Source organism: Sceloporus occidentalis, unplaced genomic scaffold (assembly GCF_023333645.1).
Source record: "Sceloporus occidentalis isolate IW3139 unplaced genomic scaffold, rSceOcc1.0.p SCAF_5, whole genome shotgun sequence".
Classification (NCBI taxonomy): Eukaryota; Metazoa; Chordata; class Lepidosauria; order Squamata; family Phrynosomatidae; genus Sceloporus; species Sceloporus occidentalis.
This window is the reverse complement of record NW_028316985.1, coordinates 158,720,300-158,747,024: the sequence shown is the minus strand read 5'-3', so window position 1 is coordinate 158,747,024 and position 26,725 is coordinate 158,720,300. Positions and strand designations below refer to the sequence as shown.

The following is a 26,725-nucleotide window of genomic DNA, read 5'->3' as shown; positions in this document are numbered from 1 at the left end:
CTTCAATTCTGGATCCCAGATGTTATCATTCCTAAATTGCCACCGATCTAGCCAGGATGCCGCCTCCAGGATGAATCCTAGGTTGAAGCCTCCTTGATTTCAAAAAAGTGCTGGCTGAGTGAGGCTTTGACCTGGGATGCATCTGGGCAATGGCATCCCAACTAGATTGGTGGTGATTTAGGTACGATAACATCCGGGGGTATGTGATAAGCTCCTAGGACACAGAGCAATGGATTCAAGTTACAGGAAAAGGGATTCTACCTAAACATTAAAAAGAACTTTCTGACAGTAAAAGCTGTTCAACAGTGGAATACACTGCCTCAGTTAAAGGTGGATCCTCCTTCTTTGGAGGTTTTTAAACAGAGGCTCCCATTGCTTATTCCCGCATGACAGAGATTTGGACTATGTGGCCGTTGTGATCTTTTCCAACTCTATGATTATTTGATTCTATGTTCAAGAATACTGTGTTTCCCATGTGCAAGAGGTAAAGGACCAATGTTTTCCCGTTTTGTCCATTTTCATCGTTGTTTTTTTTTTGCTAAATAGCATTGTGGCTGGGAACATGCTGGCGCACTACAAAGTCAGTGGCAATGCATATAGTGGCAATGCATATAGTGACAATGACCAAATAAGGCAAATGTGGAAATAGACTCCCCAGAGCCAGCAGATTTTAGTTTGCCTTCTCTTGCCACCACTGCAAGATCCTGGAAGTATTGCTATATTAATGTTCCAATTCTATATTTCATGGTTAAAAATTGGCAGAAAAAATTTGTATTTCACATGAAAAGATTATTTTTGCACAAAACATTGAGCTTTCCAAAACAAAAACAAACAAACAAACAACCCCCCCCACAATTTTGAGCACCAAAAATAATCCATGCGCTGTTTTCAAAAAATTCCTACAAAAATGCCCCCCATATGCAATAGTCTCACCCACCAGAGAGAAAACATTTGAAAATGTTTATTTTTATATGTGAGAATGAAATAAGTGAAGACTGACATCCTTACATATTACTCTCATATAATAACAGCATAAACATGTTAAGAGACATAGCAACAAGTTACTAAAGACATAATATAACTAGATATAATGAACAATATAGAATATGGAGGATTCTTACACTATAGGAACATCTTCTGTTTGCCTCCCCTCCCACTTGCTGGTCCTGTAAAATTTGGTACTGATTGTGAGTAATCTGCTAGACTCTCTGCAAAGATGGTTAAGACTGAAATTGAAATGACAAACCCCTTCTCCTTCAAACACATATTTGCTGTTTCACCACTTCCAAGATCTTTAAACTGGGATAATAGTATGAGATAACTGTGAAAATCAGCAGTGACATTGGCAAAGTTTCTCCACTACCATCTCTAAAAATGTCAGAAGCCCTTTTATTGCAGTGGCAAACTTACAATTGGTTTGAAAACCAAAAGTCTCTTGTGAATTTCAGCTCTGTCTTGATATGAATTATTATTTTTTTTCACTTGTAAGATGAGGAAACTGCTTTAGCCATTTTCAGTAAGCTATGTGATGTAGACTCTATTTATAAACTTCCCGTACTTCTTAAAACTTTGATGGTAGCTCAAGAGCAAAAAGCAAAGTAACCACTATTCACTCACTTCCCTGATCTAATGGGTATTTTCAAATAGCAGGTGTTTAGATGCTGCTCTTATAAGAACTACTAAATAGAAAAACATTTGTTACTGAATTAGTGTAAAGGCCTTGTCCTTTTCTGTCATTGCATGGCAGAAAGTACAACAAGCAGGAAAAGGCCAACAACTAGACAAACATGTGAGGGCACAAGGACAAAATTAAGCATACATTGTTTTCAGTTCATGGTTGAACTTCCAAAGGATGTAGTGTCAAAAGGAATTCTAGAGGATGGAGGCTATGGTAATAATGACCATTTCCTCTGGAAAGAATGGAACCCTGCTTAAGAATGAAGCAACTGCTATCAACTAAATGTTGTTGTTGTTGTTGTTGTTGTTGTTGTTTTAATAGCAGCTCAAATAAAAGACAGATGCCCATAATTATTCTTCTGACAGTTTTGTAGCTGTTTGAGGACTGATGTTCCAGGCTGCATGAAAATAGAGAGGCACAACATATACCTTTTGTCTTAGGCCCTAGGCATATGGGCAGGATAGCATGGCCAAACCCTTGCTATCCTGCCCCAAGTTCTGACACGGGTCAGTCCTCAGGCCAGTGCAATAACAGTTGGGTATGTATTTTCCCTGGATGAAGATTAACCTTCCATTTTGAAGCCAAGCCCTCCCTCCAGTCCATCTGCCTTGGTCCAGGCCTCGGAGGTAGAGAGGAACTGCTGGACCTCTTACCCTTTCCCGCCACCACTCCCTTCTCCTTCTGTGTCATGTCTTTTTAGATTGTAAGCCCGAGGGCAGGGAACCGTCTAACTAAAAAGATTGCATGTACAGCGCTGTGTAAATTTATAGCGCTTCATAAATAAAGGTTAATAATAATAATAATAATAATAATAATAATAAGTATTTACATGCCTGACAAACTACCATGCTATGGACATGCTACCACCGCACACCTTGTACCTACCTCAGCTGTCACATCTTCCCAAAGATCCCTCCCACTGCAGCCCATAGAGACAAAAACAGGGTGCCTGGCTACATTCACATGGCCAGGCACTCCTATCAGATGCCATAGGCCCTGACATGGGTATTCCATGCAAATGCAACAGTGGAGGCAGGTATAGAATATGTGGGGCAGTGTAGTGTGCCAGCTGTTGCCACAGGGTTTCCATTAAACTTTATGGCAAACTGTGGGGCTGTTTGACTTGTGCTAAGGTCCCTTTTGGTCGGGATTGGTCTGGAACTGCCAGATTGGTATCTGGACAGGCTGATTCCAACCCGGGGCTAATGGCCTGCATTGTCCATAAAGGATGTCATGAGGCTGAGGGGAGCATGGTCCTCTTGGCCCTTGCACACAGACCTTAGTTGTCCTATTGGTAGGTGCCAACTTATTTGGATGATGTCTCTGCTTCATTCACCTTCATTCTCATGGCCCCATCCCTTAGGAGAAGAAGAAAAAAGACTAGGATACAAAGGATGAAGAATCAATGTGAAGTCGAAGGCTTTCATGGCTGGCATCCATAGGTTTTTTGTGGGTTTTTTGGGCTATGTGGCCATGTTCTACAAGAGTTCATTCCTGATGTTTCACCAGCATCTGAAGATGCCAGCCACAGATGCTGGCAAAACATCAGGAATAAACTCTTATAGAACATGGCCACATAGCCCGAAAAACCCACAAAAAACTATGAAGAATCAGTCTGGTCAGGAAGACCAGTAATATAAGTCACAGAGTTACTGACCCTGGACTCAGATCCTGAGCTTAGATTTTGTCAAGTCAGGACCCCTTGAACTAGAGCCTCCTGCACAGATACCACATCTTGAGATAGCTTCTCCTGAACTGTTGCTCTTCCTAATACTAGAGATCTCACGTTCTACCTCATGTCAGGCAGTGTAAGTTGAGAGACCACAGTGTCAATTTCCAAGCTTTACTGCTCTCTAATCTTGGAAAGGAGACAGAGCACAGGAGTAGTACATAATGATTGAATGATACCCTGCCCTCCCTTTCAGAATTTCATAGGATCCTACATAAAGGTACAATTAAAACCACAAATTGTAAATATCTAAAATCATGAATAAAAACAATTGAAAATGCATATGGTAAAAATAATAATAAAAAGTTGCTTATACTGGTGTACAAAGAATATGTTTTCCCTAGAGATGTAAAGCATATTTGCAATTATTTTGTCCTTGATGAGTAAGGCATTTAGTCATGTTCAGATATCCTGTTGAAGAAAATGTTAACAGCCATGAGAGATTTTGGCCAGCTAACCAGTTCTTTTTCTGTGTATAGTTGTCAGCAATAGCTAAGTACATACATGTGAAAGGAAAAGGAAAATGGGGGGAGGGGGAAGTAGTTGGTTCAAAATGCAATGGCCATAATCCTGTTCAATATTTATTAAGTTGTAAGCTAGACTTCCAGCCCCATAAATTTTGATACTCACATTTATGATTGTGGCATCATTGGCACACTTGCAAATGTGCACCGAAACCAATCTTAAAAGCCAAGCAGCTGTGCCAACTGAAGAAGTTCTGTGGCATGGCTGAACAGGGCACTGAAAAATGACACATCCATCCCCATCCCAGCAGCAAGCAGCATTACAAGAAACAGTTATGACAGGATCCCACAGAGGTACCTGCTGCTGTTTGTCACACTATGACTCATTTGCAAGAAGGGCTGGATGTGTTTGCCCATGCTGCAGAACTGCTTTCATTGGTTTAGCTATCTGTATTTTACAGTGAGTTTTAAGTGGTTGGAGTGGAAGACATTATCATAGCTGTGTCCCCCATGCAAGATCTTGGCCAATGAATTTTGCACACTACCTGCTAATCCCCCCTCCCCCCCCACACACACACAGAGAGAAGTACTGGAAAGTGAAAAAAATAATGGATGAATGTAGAAAATTTCATTGTGTTGTTCAGTGATGACTTGAGTTGTTCAGTAAGGGAAAATTTGAATTGTTTCATGCTTGCTTGAAAGAATGAAATGAGCAAATATTTACAAACCTCATTTTGCCTGCTGTCTGAAAGACAAAATGTGGGGAACAACACAATCTGGAAGGGAGCTCTAAGGTCAGCATGCCACCACTGAGAAAGCCTTGCAAAGTTTCAGATCTGTTTACACACACACACACACACACACACTCACTTAGAACTGCATTGAAGGGGAAAACATTTGAGACACAACTGGTTGGGATGAAAATGAACACCATCTTGGTAGACATTGCACACTCTGGAGCTCTGCCAAGGAAAGCTAGAGGTGGTCTCCCTGTCTGTTGAATTTCTGTCAGGAATCAAAGACAGGAATGTTCTTATCCAGGCAATGCACTGCCATGATTGCTGTCTAAGAAATTCTTCAAGTTGCAGTCAAAAGCAACTTTTCAAGCTAGCTTTCTGATCTAGATATGGACTTTAAGGTTTGTTTGAGAAGCAAGGGCCTGAAAGAATAATTTTCTCTTTCCCCCTCTATGCAAGTTACTTTAGATATGTGGAATAAAGTTGCCAGGTCAGCAACTTTTCAGGCCCTGAAATTTCACAGCCAAATCCAAAAACTAGGAAAGCCACTGTAAAGTAACAGGAGGCAGGACATCAGCCATCAACCACAGTTGGTCATAGGCTGTCATTCAAATAACACATAATGGAGGAGGGCTAAAATGTAGCAAAGGAAACTGGAGATATTTAGAAACTCTAAAGCAGCTGTCCTACAGAGACCCAGTAGCACACAGTAAGTAAGTGACTAAATTCCAAGCAATTCTTACTGCTCCCTCACTTCATAGATTCATCTGGAAGGGATGACCCAGAGGTCATGTGGAGGGTTGTTGTTGTTGTTGTTGTTGTTGTTGTTGTTGTTATTATTATTATTATTATGCTTTATTTATATGGCACTGTAGATTCATCTGAAAAAGGTTTCTCTCAATGAAAGCCCCACTATGCTCAACAGGGTTGACTTCCAAATAAATATACAGTGTGCCCTTGCCTTACGTGGGGGATCCATTCTGGACCCCTCTGCATAAGGCAAATAGTGCTTATGCTCAAGCCCCATTGAAAAGAATGGGGTTTGTGCATGATGTGTGGTGTGGCATGCGTGCCATTGCAACCCCGTTGGTGCGGCTTTCAGCGTAAGCTGAAAGCTGCCCACGTATGTTGTGGGTGCACTGTATGTATATATAATTTGCATTCTGAAATGCCTTTGATAGACTGAATTGCACTGAACTGCATTTGGAGGGCATCTTTCAAAAAGCTGGTAAGGTTTACTGCAAGAATTTATTGGCTGATGAGCAGATTGTGACACTCAGCACACTTCTTCTCTTTCTCTCCCTCTCTTCTCTCTCCTCTCGCTATGTATATATATGAGAAACCTGATCCCACATTTCCTTTTAAAGTCTTTGCTCACATTTCTAAAATCTGCAAATCTAATGATTCTGTCCTGAACCATTTCTCTCCTCATAAGCAATAATGATACAGACTGAATAACCAAATGATATTGTGACCAGCATTTAGACAGTCCCCAAGATATTACAATTCAATACATTAACATTAATCATTGGGATCTGAAAATGCTTTTTGGCTACATTTTTGGACCATGTGTCAAGTCCTTGCTCTGAGCCAATTTGATTTAATTGAATTTTGCAAGTAACTTTTTGTGAGACACTCTCAAATGCTTTGGTGAAGTCCATATATATTACATTTACTGCTGGTTTTGTACCGCTGCCAACAACACAATCAAGTTTCTGAGGTATGATTTGCTTTCCGTTTTTCAGCCAAGAGACCTGCATTAATGCAACATTAAAGCTGCACTTTTAAAAATAAAAAGAAGCAGGGAATGCAAATGTGAAGGTTCCAATAGCACTGTTAATTTGAACACGTACTCAGTGGGTTTTATGGCACACAGCTGGTGACTCAACAGCCATAGTAAACTAAAAGCAAAACAGGGAGGAAAAAAAGTCCATGTGAGTAATAACTTTTTTATTCGATTTGTCTCCCATTCTTTAAGTCTTCATGCTTCAAAGCTAAGGCCTCATCCCTTTTCTTCCATAACGCTCATACATTAGAATAGAATGCACTTGTAGAGAACAATTAATCTTGCTATACCTCATATCTTGGGACTAGATAGCATATGGTGCCATGTATTTCTTATGTGGCTTGACACAAATCCCCTTTTCCTTACAAGCTCCTTGAAAGGTATGCAGAGAGATTCAGATTAGTACCTGTAATAATGAATTGAATGCTATCTGTATTAGGGACAGATTACTCTGCCTGTTTCACATTTTACATTTTGGGGGGTTTTCAAGCTCAGATTCTCTCTTTTCCAATTCACAATAGTTCACAAACTGGTTATACTTTTTAAGTACACAAACAAAAATTAGTTTTTTTAAAAAGGTAGAATGTTGGTCTGTGGAATTACAAACATAGGCTGGTAATCAGTATTGCAGCTATGGATCATAGAATCATAGAATCATAGAATCATAGAACCATAGAGTTGGAAGAGACCACAAGGACCATCCAGTCCAACCCCCTGCCATGCAGGAAATCCATATCAAAGCATCCCCGACAGATGGCCATCCAGCCTCTGCTTAAAGACTTCCAAAGAAGGAGACTCCACTACACTCCGAGGGAGTTTGTTCCACTGTCAAACAGCCCTTACTGTCAGGAAGTTCCTCCTAATGTTCAGGTGGAATCTCTTTTCCTGTAGCTTGCATCCATTGTTCCGGGTCCTGTTCTCTGGAGCAGAAGAAAACAAGCTTGTTCCCTCCTCAATATGACATCCCTTCAAATATTTAAACAGGGCTATCATATCACCTCTTAACCTTCTTTTCTCCAGGCTAAACATCCCCAGCTCCCTAAGTCGTTCCTCATAGGGCATGGTTTCCAGACCCTTCACCATTTTTGTTGCCCTCCTTTGGACACGCTCCAGTTTCTCAATGTCCTTTCTGAATTGTGGCGCCCAGAACTGGACACAATATTCTAGGTGGGGCCTGACCAAAGCAGAATACAGTGGCACTATTACTTCTCTTGATCTAGACACTATACTTTTATTGATGCAGCCTGAAATTGCATTGGCCTTTTTAGCTGCCGCATTGCACTGTTGACTCATGTTCAACTTGTGGTCTACTTGGACTCCTAGATTCCTTTCACACATCGTTTCATTCCTCAATCCTATATCTGTGCATTTTATTTTTCTGCCCTAAGTGCAGTACCTTACATTTCTCTGTGTTGAATTTCATTTTGTTAGCTTTGGCCCAGCTTTCAAGTCTATTCAGGTCATTTTGAATTTTGATCCTGTCCTCTGGAGTATTAGCTATTCTTCCTAATTTGGTGTCATCTGCAAATTTGATAAGTATGCTCCCAGTCCTGTCATCCAGGTCATTGATAAAGATGTTGAATATCACTGGGCCCAGGACAGAGCCCTGTGGGATTCATAACCTTGAGTGACTACTCTATATTCAGTAATATTACATAGCCTTATTATATGCTTCCTCAGCCCATCTTATCAGCCAGCAGCTGGACTGGGTGAAAGAAATCTGTTCAGCTGCTGATCAGTGTGCAAGGAGGATGTTATTTCCAGTCTCCCCCCACCAATGGGTGAGGCTGTAACAATCTGAACCAGGCCCCCAGTTGCAATCACTGGCAGGAGAGAGTTGAAAATCCTTCCTCTTTGAGCCCTAGTTCTTGTTTATGTAGGAGCATATCACTCCACTTAAATAACTGAGCTTACCTCATCTTAATTCAAACCTAAATGGGGGGCAGCAGGGTCCTACTGCAAGGATTTTGCTACCAAAGCTGCTAGGCAAGTACAGCCTGACTTCAGCCCGGGTCCCAGGCAAGCTCCAGTGGCCATATTTCAAAGCCAGGAGCTTTCCAACTTGGAAAAATGGCCACTAGAGCTTGCCTGGGACCCGGGCTGCAGCCAGGCTGTACTCGCCTAGCAGCTTCGGTAACAAAATCCTTGTGGTAGGACCAACTGCCTCCTGATTTAGGCTTAAATTTGGATTAGCTAAACCAGATTATTTAAGCAGAGCAATAAGATCCTGCATTACTTATAAACCCTGAATACTCCTAAATCTCTCTCTGTGCTGTTTAAATTACACAGGCTCAAATCCATGAATTGAGTCTGGGCTGTTTACATGACACCTGGACCCCATTCAGGATTTCCATCCCTTGTCCCACATTAAAACCACATAACATTTTGTTCCAGGTTTTCCAGAAAACCCAAAGCAATGTTGTTCTGAGTGTCTGCAGCAGGAGGATAGTTGTTTATCCTTTGCTGAAAACCTGCAGCAGGTAAAGAGGGGATTTGGGGCCAGAATACTTAGAGGGGATATATCTAGAATAACTACATTCTAGAAAATGTAGATGACCCCTGATTGTCAATTGAACAGACTTCCTTTGCCCGATCTGACTGCTGGCTCTTAAGGGAGACTGGAGAAGTTGAACCAGGAGATGTTACTTATTTACACATACATAATTAAGTAAGCAATGTAGAACATTGGTGACTTCCCATAGCTGGGCTACACCTTTACAAGGACCAACCAAAATGCAATTAAAGCATGTGAACATTCAGGTTTCCCCAGAATTCTTTACCAGCCCAGGTAGTAAAAAATAAATAAATACTGTACACATTTTGGTTTGCTTTACATTATTACAATATATGGATTTTATCCTGCCATACACATTTCTGCATACAGTTTTCCCTGATTGATGTCTATATTTTGATTAAAGTAGTGTGTTGCAAATATTCAGTGACATTTGAAACTAAAAGGTTGACTGTGATTTGCTTCATTAATTATTTTGCGGAAGTGGGAATTTGGTTCATATTAGAATGTGCACAAAATTAATTCCTGCCCCATCCTTAAAATGCACCCCTCCCCTCAAATCCACAATTCTTTCTCAGCACACAAAGAGCTGTACCTTAGGAAAAGCTGCCCTTCTATTTCCTAAACATTTTAGGATTCTGTCATTTAGCATAGGTTATTCCTATGCTATGAAAGAGAAGTGAATCTCAAATTCTACAAGGCTACACTTTTTTAAAAAAAATCACATGCCTGTACAAGTTTGGACCATGTCCCCAATATTAGGATGATCTCCTCATAGAGTTGTTTTGCCAATGATTATAATGCTTTTTTTAAAAAAAAATAGGGGAGTCCTGTACATTAAAATAAACAGCACTTCATACAATTAACTATACCACTCTTGTCCAGATGCTGGGAACCTGTGGCCAATTGTTCTTGGAATTCAGCCCAAAATGCATGGATGAAGAAAAGTATAATTCTACACCATCTATGTACGAAAACATGTTTCTTACTCGTTTTCTAGACCTTTGCAGATATTTGACTGTGTTAGCATAAATTCTTAGTAAATTAAAATATGCAAAACAAAGAAGAATTGTTCCTGCAATTTCCTCCCATTTTTACAACTCCAGAGCATTTTGTTTTAGAGTGTTTTGAGAAGGAAGCAAGAAATCAAACCTAAGAGGGTTAGGCCTTATCCACAGTTTTGTCTCATTCCTGATGAACAAAATTCAAAGACATAGCCATGTTAGTTTGGGTGTCTACAAGGATCTTGTAGCACCTTTGAGACTGTGTGAAAGATGCTGTAGCATAAGTTTTCATAGGCTTGTCTACTTAACCTTATGCTACAACTTCTTTCACACAGTTAGTTGCTACAAGATCCTTTGGAACATGTTTGCTAGTCAGCCTTTGTTTCACTTCTTAGGAAGTTAAACCACACTGATGAATGTAACACCAAAAATCCACAGAAAACTTACACTTTCATTAGAATGACTAAAATGTGCAAAATATTTGATGCAAGCTTTCAAGGTGCAGGAGGAAGAAAAATAGGATGGGTTATACTGACTTCTGCTTTCTACATTGCTGGATTCTGTATGTTACACTTATGATCTTCACTCATGAGATGTGGTAAATATGTTAGATTATTGAAATACGACATGAACACAGAGAATAAAGTAGAATACTACTATTACTACCAAAAGTACTACTGCTACAAATTTTCTGAACTCACAGGCTAACAGACATAATATGGAAGGAATTGCATGAACAAGAAGTGAAGAGTCAAACAAGTACTGGAGTACAGATCCAAATAGGATCATATTCGCACGTACGTGTGTGTGTGTGTGTGTGATTCACTGCCTGCATTATATTGCTTAACATTTTTTTGGTTCATAGGAATCTTATAGTACTACAACATTACATGCTGTCTGTGTATGCTGTTTCAGTGGTCTGTAAAATGGATGAGGCCTCATGAATATAAAAATTCATAATGCAATAAAAATACCATGAAGGCAGCATGAATGTAAAACTCTCTAATCCACTAAAGATTTTATGGTAGCAAAGAGATTGTATTTTCCTTTATGACACAAAAGTTTTCCAAACTTCCACAAGCTCTGTAGTATTTCATATCTTAAAGCTATTTGGGTCTTCTACCTTGGAACAGTTGCTATAATAATATGAAATGGCATTTGAAAAATCTTTAAGGGTAAATATGGTTTGGGAACTCAGTTGTACAAATTCCCAATGCTATTGTTTGCTTATCCTTCAAAGTAACCAATTTGTGTAGTGACAGCTGAATCCACATTTCAGGAAGCCAAAGTTGATTTGACATTACTTGGCTGGTATTCAGTATTGCAGTTACAAATTCGTAACTTAGAGGCTTGGATCCACGACATCCATATTCAGTACAACTGCATAGTTTTAGTATTATCTTAGATAAATACCATTCCAGCCTACCTTAAGAGCCAGCCACCAGATCAGACAAAGGAAATTCATTCATTTGACAGTTGAGGTTCAAGGAGGATGACACTTCCTCCTGCTTCTTGCCAGCCAGTAAGCCTGTGACATTCAGAAGCAGGATTCCTGTCACAAGTCTTTGTCATGAATGAACCTCCTTTCTCAGGTTACTGGCTCTTAAGGTGGACAGAAAGGGGGATTCAAGCCAGGGGACATTATCTAGTTATTTCTCCTTAACTAAGAAGCTGATCTAGGCACTTACAATTAAGTAGTGTTTGGGGAATAAAGAAGATTTTCAGACCAGCGTTTACCATGGGACAAGCGCTGCTAAAAGCCTGACGCATTTCCTAAACATCAGGGAATCGTCAGCTCCCCTCCAGCATCCCTGAATCGTTCAGGGAGCAGCAATTTCCTATGAATGTAAACTTTGTGTTCATAGGAAATGGCTGCTTCCCAAATGATTCAGGGACACTGGAGAGGAGCCAATGATTCCCTGATGTTTAGGAAGCACATCAGGCTTTCACACATGCACACTTCCTAAATGTTTTAGCGCCATTCTACCAGCACTTAAGTGCTGGTCTGAAAAATCTTCAGTGCTTTAGGATGAAGTATCATTAACAGCCAGAGCAACTTGTTTGTATTTTTCAGAAAATACAATTGAGCCAGGACACTAGGTTCCAATTCATAGATTTACTATAAGGAAAAATGACATGCAGTTTGAATTCCAGTATAAGGGCTAGCATCTTTAATTTGTTCCTAGAAGAGAGATAAATTCAGAATCCTCTAATCAAATTCCACTTGCAAGCTATGGCGACTCATGGCTCCCGTATGAAGTGAGTGATGAATTTACACCAGGTTTTAGTCTGAAGTGTAACGGATCACTCCAAAGTGCTGATGACATTAATTTCTACTCCATCTTTGATATCTTGTCTCTGTAAGTAGAATTAATTTAGAACTTAGATACTGAAAACAGACAGGAAATAGAGTTTGAAACTGTTGAAGCACTTATTCACATGCAAGACTGAAATGATTCCAGTATTCCCTATGTTGACAGAAAAGTGTATGTATGAGAAGAGTTGGGTTGGAAGCTTTGGAACTCTGCTTTCCATTTTGGTAAATCATAAAGATGACCATAAATCCAACATGCTGAAGAAGACAAAAATTCAGATACTCAGTGGCAACTGGTGATTTCCATTTCAATCAGGAGGTGAATCTATTTAGTTGAAATTTTATAGTTTCTATCCAAGGAACTTAAATGATTGAGAACAACAGGGTTCAACACTTTGGATAGCTCCTTCTGGACCAATGGTGGGAAAAGGCTGCATAGGCGAAGACTGCTTTCCTATTTCATTGGTTGAATCCTCCCTGATGCCTTGGTCATATCCGTAAATGGAAGGATACTTATTTGGTGTCCAAGCCAATATGTCTGCCATTTTTTAAAAAATAAATAAATATATGAATAAATAAAAAAAGAATTCCTGAAACCGGAATAGATTTCAGTCTAGGGATGGGCATGTCATGAGACATGGATCTAAAACTATGGGCTTGTGAGAGTTATGTCTTCTAAAACTGCAAGTATATCTCAAGCTTGATTGCCAATTCATTATGAAAGTTAACATTTGTTCAGTTGTTCAGTGTTGGAGATATATTCCTTTATTCATAACCATAATGAAGATGTTGCCCATGGCCCAATGGAGATTTTCTACTGACAGAACTGCTTCCACCAGCAAAAACCCAAAGAACACTAATTTCCCTCCTGCTCCCCGTCCCCTCAAAACCTGCTCTTTAGGAGGGTTTGGGGGAAGCACTGTAGGCTGAAGGAGAGAAGAAAAGGAAGTCTATTACACTAGCAGTATACCATTTCTAAATTGCTTTTAGCCAGTGTGTGGTGAGAAGGAGCAGAAAACCACTGAATGCGAGATTAAATTTTGCATACATTTATGTTTTTTTTAAAAAAAATTATCATCTTTGCTGAAAGAGATGTAGAAATGACTATATAGCCTATATAGTCTAGAAATAATGTATATAGGCTAGGTTAATTTATTCATGTTCTTTAAGATCTCTTAAGTGAGGAGAGTGAGTTATGCTACATTAAGACAATGGGAGATCGTCTCATTGAAAGAGAAAGTTAAATTGAACAGCTGTGACAGGTCTTACCCTACTATCTCATGATGATATGGAAATATTTTCAAAGGCTATGCCAATAGAGTGTACGCTCTGACAGATTTACCAGGCTGGAAGGGCTTCAGCAGTGGGTGTTTGTCACCTGAAGATCAACCTAGCTGTTCAGTCACTTGATGGCAATCCTTCAGAGTAATCCTCTCTGTAATTAGCTACTAGGTCTGGAATAGTTACTGTCTGTTATCGGGTGGAGGGATTCCTCACCTTGATGAAATCACAGGTCTTTAGGTTATAAAAGTACTGGGAAATTGCTTGGAGGGCACATGACTAAATATGTTTAGAGTGTTAGAGCGATGCCAAATTGAAACTGCTTTAATAACATTATAAGGAGTTGTGCAACCATGACATCATGCTCAAAAAGCAGCAAAGCCCAAAGGTTCATTTGGCTCAGAAATTTATATAGAGAAATGTAGTAGGAAAGGGATAATTTTAAAACGTTTGGCAAATGTATCTGACTATACATAGACTGTGATTCAAAGAGACAATTTGGCATAGAAAAGAGCTTTTTGTCCTTCTGCTTTCCTACATCAGTTCCATATCAGCTTCTGAACCCACTGGCTTCCTGTCAGATATCACAGGAAGCTACTATATCCCAATTCTAATTTTGGGGCATATGCGCAGCTTATACTTTTTATATTTAAAACTTTTGACCCATATCCCTCTAGTCTTTAAAAAAAATACTTTATACAGAGATAATGTGCTCTTGTTTCTTGTATTTCTCTGGGAAAAATCAGTTATGCAAACTGGTACACACCATTACACTTTACAACTGGTGCACTGGCACAATGAATATTGAATACTTGTGGGAATGAGCATAAGCTCGTGCAAGCCCACTGAGAGAATTGAAGTGCTGATAAACATCTCAACCTGGAGGCACATTCTGCCTTCACTTTTCCTTCTTTGTGGGGAACTGCCATTATGCAGAGAAATGGCTGCTCCGTGAATGCTTTAATACAGGACGCCTCTATGACAATTTAATCACGAGGGACAAGCACAACCGGCGATCACACTCTCACACTTTACTGATAATTTGGTGACATCTGGGGGATGGTAAGCCTCTGTATGATAATCCCCTAAGTAAAAGAAGTTGTGAGTCCAATCAATGATTTCTCTGTACATGGGAAAAATCAGGTAAAATTACAACTTATGGTTTTGGATAATTCCCACACCAGCACAACAACAATATATGTATTAGAAATTAAGCATGGCATATTACAATAGCATTCTTAAACATTTTTCAAAACATTCTAATGAAGTAACATGCTATACTTAATTGAAATGTGTATCTTAAAACTTTGGACAAGACTAGGCAGACTTTGGTTTTCCAGACATTCTTACCTGTAGCTTCATCAGTCTTACCCTTCATAGCCAAGAGTAAGTGACTGTGGAGGTTGTAATCCAAACTAACTGACACACCAAATATTCCCCACTCCTGACCTGGAAATGATCTAAATTCCTTTACACACCTACGTATGACTATCAACTAGATTCAAAGCTGCCCCTCTTAAAATAAATGGGAAAAAATTCTATATAGCAGCTCCCTGTGCATACACAAGGCTTCATATCAAAGCGAAGGATTTCCTGCTGTCACCATAAAAGTGCTCCAGGATCCCAAGCTTCCCCAGTTCAGTCTCAATTTAAGGGTTGATTTGCTAGTGTGTATATCACAAGGTGGATGGCTGTACTTCTGGTAATGGCTGAATGTTTAGCAACATGTTCAGATGAGTATATGTTCAGCATGAGGATAACCAACTCCCACTTTCCTGGGATGGAGCCCCTTCATTACCAAAATCTTTGTTTACATTCCAAAGGGTGTCATATTGAGTATGGAGCAAGCTTATTTTCTGCTGCTCCAGAGAATAGGACATGGCTCAATGGATGCTAGCTACAGGAAAAGAGATTCCACCTAAACCTTAGGAAGATATGTGATTAGGTTTCTGGCTACTGCATACTACTGCTGTCAATGTTTGTGAACACCACACCCTATTACATTTCAGCATCTCAAATGACAGAGTCATTCTAAGTGCATCAACACTGTGTTGGATGCTGCCTTTTTCCAGCACACTCTGGGGTGCCATTAAAGGATGCCAAATGTTCTCCTTCACACTATTCGGTGATGTTCAAGAGCTGACATTTTGTTCTCTGTATACTAGTCTGTTTTGTGCATAGTGCAAAAACAACTTCATCTGATGATTTACACTTCAGGCTAATTTCCAGGCAAGCAAATCCATATTATGATCACCAAACCATATATATATATATATATATATATATATATAGAGAGAGAGAGAGAGAGAGAGAGAGAGAGCGCAAAGCATTGTTATGGCACATCCTTCCAATATTCCATTAACTTAAGTGCTTAGTTCACACAAGATATTAATTTGCTACTCTGATCAGCCCTGACTGCCTCTAAATGCAAACATTCAGAACATTCCTTTTCTGCTATTCCAGCTGCATTAGAGGAAGCAGTAGCTGGTGTCACTACCAGGGTGAGGCCTGTTCCTAATATTAGTCAGGGTGAGGAGTCCACCTGAGGACACAGATTTTGGATGTCATGAAACGGGAGCTCATGGTTAGTTATTTCACTTGTTATTGTACTTTAATTGCCAGGAATGAGAAGATGTAATTGTGGTATTTTCTGTCTCAAGTTCCAGAATAACCTTTGGGCAATTTTCTGTCTCTATTGTCTCATGCAACAAAATGTTTTGGACTTACCCTGAAGAGAAATATCCCTGCAAATGCAAAAAGGCTTAGGAAAAGATCACTTGATTATGGCTATCCTGATGTACCATAATTATAGTGAAGCCAATCTCCACCCAACCCCTAATAGTAATGAGACTGAAGCTACACTGAACACATGACTGTTCTTCTCCTTTAGGGAACATGTTTGAGTGAAGACATTATATATAAACTAGATGCCAGACTGGCTCAATCCTGCCATTAGCCCAGCCTTTCCCACCCATACACCCTACATGGCATCTCCCTGTTTAAGATGGATACTGTTGTCTTACATATCTGCAGGGCATCTGGGGTGAGAGAGGAACCTAAATTATCTAATGAGGCAAATGCATTGGATGGCATTTTTAGAGTTATTATGCTTTAGTTGGCTATTTCATTTGTGATTATTGTAGGTTTCTTTTTCTTCCAGGAAGAGGGATTGGTGGTAGTGGCATTTTCTGCTTCATGGACTAAAAAGATTTGGCTGAATTTACTGATTATATACCTGTACCTAGGGATGAGTACCATACAGTGCCCTTCCTTCTTAGACAGGAAAGTATCTTGGGTTGTTGGGTGTGATTGAGTGCAGCTGGTGCCCTACTGCTAAGAATGTCTGTAATCATGGCACACCATAAAATGATAAGAATTGCTGCCATCTGCACTCATTTTGCCTCTGGTTTTCCTATTATGTCTATACACAAGGAAGTTTGGAACTGTACATGAAAAGACTTTCCAGAGGACCCACTACATTTTCAGGAAAGGAAGGAAGGAAGGAAGGAAGGAAGGAAGGAAGGAAGGAAGGAAGGAAGATAACTTTATATTATTTCTCATCCAAACCAGAATGTTTCCCCACCAAAAACTATATTTCCCAGATCATTCTTTTCCTTGTATTAACAGAAAACCTGCCATTAGGAAGAGTAAGACAATCACCAGGTGGTAGAATCTGGATGACAGAAAGAAGTTGTTGAAACAGGAAGTTGCATACTAAGTAGCCTGCCCTGTACACCCTAAGCTAGCCTGCTGCCTTCTGCAGAGGATGTTGTCCAATCATGAGAGCTGGAAAAAAAAATCCCACTTTGCTTTTTGTACTTGGAATAGGAAGAGGTGGCATTTTGTCACCATTTTAGGTTTGATTGCCAGCCCTCATTGCCAGGCTGGTCATGCAGAAAGGAGAAAGCAGAAAACAGATTAATCTCTAATCTATTTTATTAATTTAATTTAATTTAATTTTATCCTGCTTTTCTCCTATTATGGGAGCCAAGGTATCTAATATGGGACCCAAGGTGAATTTTATCTGGATCTATCTGTAATTATGTGGCAGTGTCAGTCCTATATTCATCACCAAAAAGGCACAGTATTATAGAATTGGAGCTACATCCCCCAACGCTGTTTCTCAGGCTCTTTAGATGATGTAGGACCCATGAATTATCAGTAGACAATTTGGGGGCTACTTTTAACAAGAGGAGAAATTGTAGCTATATCTAAAATTTAACAGAAAATAGGTTGTGGCAGAGATGAAAGAGGTGGGAAGAAGTATGCTATAGAGATGAAAAGGTCATTTTGCTTTTTGAAGCATTCCTGATAAAGTTGGTATGTGTAGTAACCTATATAGTAAGAAATTTCTCCTTCACAAGAAGCAAAACTATTTTGGAGACAATTTCAATGTGGTTTTTAAAAAAAACACCTTGGCAATGAGAGGCTTCCTTTCATTACTAACTGGTGGTTTCCATGCCAGTGGGGTGGTGGAGCTGCTTTAAGTTTAAAGGAACTATCCAAAGGTGCTGAAGCTATTTTGAGGCTACAGTTCGGCACCTTGGATAGTTCCTTTAAAGTTTAGTGTAAACTAAAATCTGCCCAACTGATAGGGTAGCCCTTAGCTGCCACTACTTACCTAATTACACCCCAATTTTCCAATCAATTGGTTAGAAATGACTCATTCACACTATTTTTCCCTATAGAAACATTCATTTTACAACAGGATTTCTCAAGCTTTCTTTAACTCCCTTAACTAACTTCTGGGCTCCCTGTTCATCATATGCACATGGAATTCTTACAGCTTATTGAATGGCCATATACATATATCCTACATTGTAGAAAATCTCATCTTTTTGAAGGATTAGCAACATAGGAAGCTAACTTACATAAAATTAAATCATTGGTCCCTCTGCTCCAGTACTAACAACTCTGACAGGCAGTAGTTTTCTAAGGTTTCAAATAACTAATTACTTACAATTAATTCATGTTGTCCAAATGAAGGCATCACTAAATTAATGTTTTATCTTAAGAAGGAAGAATGCTTTTATCCCTTCCGTTGTGACACTATAACCTTTAGTTAGGTTTCTCACTGCACTTGTGTGTGACCTCACTAAATTGTGAAGAAGGAAGATTTGAGGAAGAACTGAAACCTTTATCCAAGGCAAATCCATGAATACATAGGTAAACTGTAACTTCAACCATGAACTTCCAACATATTGTCCATGTTCATGACCACCAGACTATATGAGCAACAGTGCGGGGAAATCCTATGTGGCTGTACATTAACATTTGTTCTCTTGAAAAACTCATCCCATGGGGAAAAAAACCTTACACTATTACTAAACACTACATTAATATTTCAGATATTAAAGCACAGTTCCTTTCTTGGAGCACATCTACACTGGCCACATAATGCAGAGCACTATGCCCTGGACTGATCGAGACTGATCACAGTAGCAATCACAAGCAAGGGGCTGAATCTGGTGTGACACTGCATCATTGTGCCAACTGGCCTGACACCACATTGGTCCTACTGGCCTGCTTCCCTCAACCTTGCCAGCCAGCCAGCTCCTTGTGAGAGCACTACTCTCTCCTAGTTGATTGCAGGGGCACTGCCTTCTGAAGTTCCTGACCACAAGGAAGCAGCAGTGGTTGCTCCAAAAAGAAAAAAAAGAAAAAGCCACCCACTTTTCCTGTGCTGCTTAGTGTGGAGAACAGGAATGGCATGATTTTTAATGTGAACTATGGATTGAGACAAATTGGACCCAATCCAGTTAGTCACACACAAAATCCCTAAGATCACTCTAGGTTTTCAGGGAAATACTAGACTTTTCCCTGTCTTTGCTTAGTTTGGAGCAAAGTCAGGTTAAAGGCCAAAACCTGCAGTATCTCCCCAGAAGTAGCCATAAGCTGTGAGGACTGCCAGAATCTGCTTTGGGTTGAACTTCAGCAGTTTCTCCTGTTGTAGACAATCCCCAAATTACTAAAAGCTTTGATTTATTATACATGATATTCAATTTCTTCATGCCACCCATTTTTTAATAGGCTGAAGTCTGTTCTCATTTAAAATAATCTTAAGGACATTTGCTCTTCCTTTTTGAATGGGTATAACACTGTTCTGAGTGTCTTTCAGTGAATACCATCAAGGAGGCCTTTTAAAGTATTCTTAAATAAAGCTACACTAACTTCTCATTAGTACAAAAAGGAAGTTTGCCAATACGAAATAAAAACTTTTTTGAAGACAAAGCTCAGGTATATTCATGTACTTTCACATAGTGTTTTTATAGAAACTAGTCAAGAATACATTCTTTGCAGCAGCCATACTGGCCTGAACTGATTAGAAATAAATCCAAAGACAAACTGGCAGAGGAATGGCTGCCAGTATTACAATATTGGGAGGATAACTTTGGAATCCAAAAGGATATAATGATATACAGAAAATATAAAAGAGAAATGTCACTAAGCAATACACTTGGTTATTTTTTGTGAGTGATAATGCGGTGTGTTTTTCTTTTTTGTTTAGTAGTGGCTGGTCTGCCTGTCTGTTTGACATCTTGCCAGTCATAGACCTATACGAAATATTATTTGTATAACAAAAACAAGTAATCTAAGGTAAAGCTAGGAGGACTGTACTTATATCAATAGTTTATGTACATATAAGCATATATTGTTGTATCTGAGTGATTTAAAATAATTTAAAATAAAAATGCAAAAAAAAAATCTGATTTTGTTAGATAAATGTTCTACAACATTTGAAAATAGAAGATGATGGTCCAGCCATCAATGGACTATCAAGAGTTCAGCTTTCTGTAGTATTCTAAACATCTGATGGAAGCAAAACGTCCTATTATCAACATGTATGCAATAATGCATTACAAGAAACCTTCACAAACTACTTTTTTTCTTCCCAGAAATCATTTCAAGGAAGGCATATCTGTGAACTGGCTTTATATGTTAATTCCAGATGCAACAGCTGCCTGGTCTTATACCTCCAGAGCATTAAATCCTCATGCCACACTTTATGGGGATGGCAAATTGTTTAGAATTACTTGAAGAATCCAAGGCTGCACTGGGATTTTAATTAAATCTTAGAAATATTATCCAAAAACCTAATGTGCTGCTGTTTCTTTGAAAGAAAAATAACCCTACTAAGGATGCATGTGTGCTACTTTTGAACTTTAAAAAATAATCACTGATAAACACAAACATGATCCCCATTCCACAGAATGATCTTTCCCAATATAAATTTTGAAGTAATGAGTAGTTATTATTTATTATGCCAAAAAGCAAGGATGATAATACTTATTTCTTTTTGTTGTTATTGTTATTTTTGAAAATAATACCACTGCTTCTTTGTTGCCCCCAGAAGTAAAGATCACAGCTTTTTTCTGACCCTAGAAACAAAGAATTGCTTCCAAATTCTAATTTTCATCTAAGCATCTCTGTGAAGCATCTTACCCACAGGATAGAGTAAGTACACACTGTTTTTCCGAATTTCTGCTGTGGGTTTTTTTAAAAAAAAAAAAAGAAAAGAAAAGAAAAGAAGATAACAATACTTTTGTCTTTTTCTCCCATCTTTTAGTTGCAAACAAGACGCTGGCATATTCTAAAAGAAAATTATTAGCTTTAATCTCTATGTAATGCTAAAAACATTTGATGTGTCAGATTCCCCATTTTCTCTGGGAAGTTTCTCAGAATTTAGCATGTGATTGACCTAAATGTGGGAATAATTTTAAGAATATTGAATGTAAACTCAAGGAAATCTGTTCTTTCCAAGAGCAATTTCACAGTCATTCCATACAGAAAAGGCCTAAGTACAATACTTAGTCTCAAGTAGAAAAAGACCCACAGAATGAGTGGGAGCTTGATAAGTCAATACTTACATAAGTTCTGTGGATTCAACAGATCTCTTCTAGTTGGGATAAACAATTGGATTTAGGCCAAAGAGAACTGAAGAATTCATAGTGTGATTCTAGGCATCTTTCTCTAAAAGTAAACACCTGGTGAGTTCAATGGGACTTACATCTAGCTATGTGTGATCAAGAAAGCCAGTGAGGTATAGTGGTTTGAGCATTGGATTACAACTCTGGTTTAAATCCATGGAAACCCACTTGGTGACTGGGCAATTCACATACTTTCAGCCTCAGAGGATGGCAATGCCAAAACCCCTTTGAAGAAACTTGCGAAGGAAACCTGTGATAGATTCTCCTTAGGATTACCATAAGTCGGAAGTGACTTGAAGGCACACAACAACAACAACAACAACAACATATGTGCAATCAAGACTATATTCATAAACAAGTCAACCCATCTAAATCAAACACATTGTCACACAGTTTTAAAAAGTGTTTGTGGTAGTTATGTATCAGTTTCTCAGAAGTAGTTCAATATGCAGCCTGTGGGCAACATACACACTCCCAAAGGTCTTTCCAGCTGAACACTTCCCTCCCCAAAATTAACAAGAGGTGGCTACGAATTAAGTTATTGCTTTTTCTCTCCCCACTTTCCCTGTTGGAACTCACTGGTGCAAGAGTATGGCCTCTCACTTTTCTACAGAACATACTTGCTTCAAGTGCTGTGATAGGGGAGGAAACTATAAAACTATAGAAGTATATTCTATAGAACATACTTGCTTAAGGTACTGTGATAGGGGGAGAGACTGTATATTCTTGCCCATCACTTGGGTAGCAGTCACATGAAAGCCTATTGCACAGCACAGTGGTCCCTGCAATGTTTGGGAAGGTTATAATCTCTCCTCTGTCCCAGTAATACTACCCAATATATTTTTTCAGCTAGGAAAAGATTAAAGCTTTCTCTCACATCTCAGGTATCTGCAGAAGGACTTGGTGTTTAATGTGTGTGTGTGAGAGAGAGAGAGCATTCAGATACTCAGTGTTTTTACTCTTCATATGGGCATAGACAAGGTATGTGACCATGTGGCTGTCTAGCCAAGAGACGTTGCCTACTCCACATAATATGCACACATTGCCAATGAATCAAATTGGTGCACTGGCTAGGTAATGTGCTAGAAAATCTCTTCAGATCTTTCTAACTTTTGCAGGAGCTTTACTTGTGAGCAATGCTTAGCTGCCTTGTATTAAAAACACATTGGACTTTCAACTGGAGGCAGTGTCTTATTTCTCAGGAAAGCATATTACGATTGAGATAATGATCAGGAATGATGACCAGTTATGTGAAGCATGTGTCAATCAGATTATATTGCCATTGCATTAGATTGTCACACTTTTATATAAATCCTGTAGTATAAGATTCTACAAGCACCACAAAATAAGCACACAGTGTTTGGATCACATTGTCCACTCATTCCTGTATTATCTCTGCATCTAGACAGTCTTAAAGTAATAATCAGAGCTGCTGAAGTTCCTGGATTTTAAGAAGCACTAGTATATAATTTCTATAGAAAGATAGAAGTTAATGACAAGCAAGTAGTCTGTGACTCAGTCATTGCTATTTATATTTCAAACTAATTCACAGGCTTTGTTTCCTTCTGTCATATTGATGAGACGGAGCAGAACTATTCAGTAGCATTACCGAAAGAGCTTACTCTCTGCCAGGTTGGCACTGAGTAGTGAATATTTGGCTTGCTGAAGGCTATAAGGCATTAAACATGTGCAGAGAATCAACGAGTGGCTCCAAGGCTAGGAAAAGAAATGCCACAAGGCACTGAAACAAATCTTCAACATTTCTGCACAAAGTTAAGCTTCCAGGTAATACCTTGACATGTGAAATGCTGGGGGGGGGGGGAGGCATCTAAAAGCACTCAGAGAAATGTGAAAGCCCAGTTCTTTCTTTGACTTGACTGAGAACTGGGCTACCAACTCCTTATTGTAATACAGTCCTTTCACATGACTGAAATTGCTTTATAATAGTAGATTCATCTTTTCCTCTAACAACAGAACAGAATAACTGGATATAAAACATATCAAAGTATACCTGCATATACTCGACTATAAGTCGACCTCATGTATAAGTCGAGGACAGGTTTTGGGAGCAAAATTATGGATTTTGATATGACCCTTGGATAAGTCAAGGGTAAAACTTAAAACAAAGGAGCTAAATGATAAAGCAAAGTAAAACAATGTCAAAGAACCTACAAAATTATGGCAGGCATAACTGTTTTGGCTTACTCTAAAGGATGAATGGAAGAGAGAGCAGAGAGAGATCAGTGCTTCCAAGAGAGATATCACTCTTGCATTTCACCAGGGATGGTTCTCTTTTTAATAGGTGTTAAAGTATGGTATTTACATTGACCCATGGATGTCGACCTAGGTTTCTGGGGTCAATTTTTTGATTAAAATTTCTAGACTTATACATGAGTATATACAGTATTACACATACATAACATGATTGTATTTCTTGCTGGATTGATACTGGAAATTCATGTCTCCCTAAAACAAAGGATATTTGAAGAATAGCTCTAAAGGTGCAAACCTTTGCTCACTTACCTGGAATAGCCATAGTTCAAACACGTTTACTTCCAGCTGGACATGACTAACCTCATATGGCATGGCTAATAAGGATTACTCTGTGTGTATGTGTGTGTTTTAAGAATTGCTTCCTTGGGTTATGTAATTGTAAAGTGGTTTCCCTTAACGAATAAGGCATACAAGGGAACTAGAACAGAAGTAGCTGTAGCTGCCTTCACGTGGTTTACATTGACTTCCAGCAACTATGAAGAATATGATTCACTTCTAGGAATAACTTTCCTTTGAGTATTTATTACTGGCAGCAGCAACTTGGAGCCAGAAAATATAATGGCTGGGATGCCATGCTCTAATTTTGCAGCAGTTGGCACTTTCTCTTCATATCTTGTTGCCTTTTCCTTCACATCCCCCCTGCTCTTCCAGTCTAAAGCAAGCAGGGAACAATCACTCAGTTTTAAACATCCCAGATGGATGCTGTTCAACTACAAAAACAGTGGAAGAGACCACATTTGCTTATTCCAACCACTTACCAGATTAGTTCCTAGTGGAGGAGCACAAAATTGTCATCTTCTTAGGAAATCACAATCTTTTGGTCTGCCTATGCTTGATTTCTTTTTAAACAAACAGGCACAGTTGTCAGAAAGTGGAGAGCATGAAGTACAACTCCAGAGAAAGAGTTTCAACTTAATTTTGTCCTTTTCCTCCCTGTCACTCATTTACAGCTAACTTAATTCTACTATTCTAGTCTTGCTAGGACCAACATTTATCAGTGGAAAGATCACAGCTATGTATTTAATGGGGGCCCATAGCTCTGAAACATAAATGAAAAGCACTACAGATCCAAAATTCCCTTCGCAAAGTGTGGATGATACATCTTGCTTCTCCCTGTTCAGTCAGCCTACATAATATAATAAACATTATTTACATCCCTGGAGGCATTCCACATTTATCTGTTCATATACATCTAAAAGGGCATTACAACTCATCCTAACCAACACGATGTGCAAACTAGAGAATAGAAAATAAGCTTACCCAATGAGATGTTCTTTCCAAGTAGCAGCCCATGGGAAGTTTGTCCCTAAGATGTTCTTCATTCAGTCCCAGGTAAGATAGGAGTTTCTCCTTTACTTTTTTCCAAAGATGATGCTCACTGCTTGCAGATAAACCCACAAAGACATTCCTTGTCCACTGAACTCCTCAGGAGCAGTCACATTTTTATTTATACACACGGTCCCTGCCTCCCCCCCTCCTTTCTCCAAAATCAGCCAGCCAACTGGAATGATTCAAACCACAGTTCAGCACACCGTTAAAATGCAGCTTCTTTTCTGGACATCAGAATTGCATCGGGGAGCAGTTGCCGAAGAGGAGAAAAAAGAAGGCTATGGGAACTACTTCATCATCCGACTACCAGCTGCTTCTGTGGCTTCGACTCTTGCCTGACTGTATTCTTCTCTCTCTCTCTCCCTCCCTCCCTCAGCATGTCTATAGAACTATAAAGGCAGCTTTGGCAGATTATGATTGGCAGAAGCAGCCAATTCCTTCAGCTAATCATCCTCAAGGTTTTCAAGGACTAGAAGCGGTTGTGATGTCATCCAGACAGTGCAGTGTGGGGTTACACACCAAACACATTCCAGCAGCACCAGCAGCAGTAGCTAATTCAGAGATCAGCTGCATTCTTCTCACACTGGGGTGATTGATTAGCTGCTCCTGAAGGATTTGCATAATCTGTCACTGTACAGTTGAACCCCATTTTTCTATCACCTGGCTGCATTAGATCCAGAAGTGGGAAATGCCATACCTGACTTTTGACACCTAACACTGAAAAAGCTGGGGAAAAGAGACATTGGAGAGAAATGAAAAGTTTGATGAGCCATTTTTCTGTCATCAGAAAGAAAGTCTTAAAGCAGGGATGTGGGGATAGAGCAGGAGTGTCATGCTTGTCCAAGACTGATAGGGTCTCAACCCTCCACTACCTAATTCAGAAAAATATGAAGACCATTTTAATCCAGAATTATTACAGTAGCTGGTGGGTTTAAAAATTGTGTGCACATATATGTGTGTGTTTGTCTTGCTTTCCATGCATACCCCTCCCACAGTTTGAAGCAAAATATCCTGACTGCTATTACTCTGATGAATTATCAGAGCAGAACTAATGTACTGATAAAGATCTTCCATTGTTCCTAGGCTACAATCCTATCTACACTTACTAAGAATAAACACTGTTGAAATCAGAAATCCTTGTTGCTGTTGTCTGCCATTAAGTAGTTTCTGACCTATGATAAACCTAAGGCATACCTATAATGGGGTTTTCCTGACAAGATTTGTTCAGAGGAGGTTTGTTTTTGCCTTCCTCTGAGGCTGAGAGAGTGTGCCTTGCCCAAGGTCACGCAGTGGGTTTCCATAGTTGAGGGGGGCCTTACTTCTGAGTAAGCATGCATAGGGCTATGCTGTCACTGGTAGGGACACAGCACTACCCATGTCTAGAAATACAAAATGTATCCCATCTAGATTAACTTCTTGTCAGCCTGTTTGTTTGTTTTTACTTTGGAAGATTTTATGAGAAACATATTCAAGCTTACCTTTTGAGTCTTAAGGACTAATAATTCCATTAAAATGGAAAGTAAAGAAAAGAAAGCAAAAGGAGGTACTTTTCTGATACTTAATTCCTTTGCTCAGAAGCACTGTGTTTGCCACTGATCTGCTCAGAAGACCCCATTCATATGCTGCAGCCATCAACTATATGAGTCGATACTCAGCTATCTTGTCCTGACCTTGTGATACCACAAATCC

The 26,725-nt window shown here is 39.3% G+C and overlaps 1 protein-coding gene across 3 annotated transcripts in view; it reads right to left on the bottom strand.

Annotated features, from left to right (window-relative positions):
• The window catches only part of LOC149313033 (N-heparan sulfate sulfotransferase 4), a 164,792-nt gene extending 139,468 nt beyond the window's left edge, over positions 1-25,324 (bottom strand). For all 3 annotated transcript variants that reach the window (XM_089527066.1, XM_089527067.1, XM_089527068.1), the window contains exon 1: positions 24,968-25,324. The gene's annotated coding sequence lies outside the window, so the exon portion shown is untranslated. The remainder of the gene's footprint in view (positions 1-24,967) is intronic.
• Positions 25,325-26,725: the final 1,401 nt, after the last annotated feature.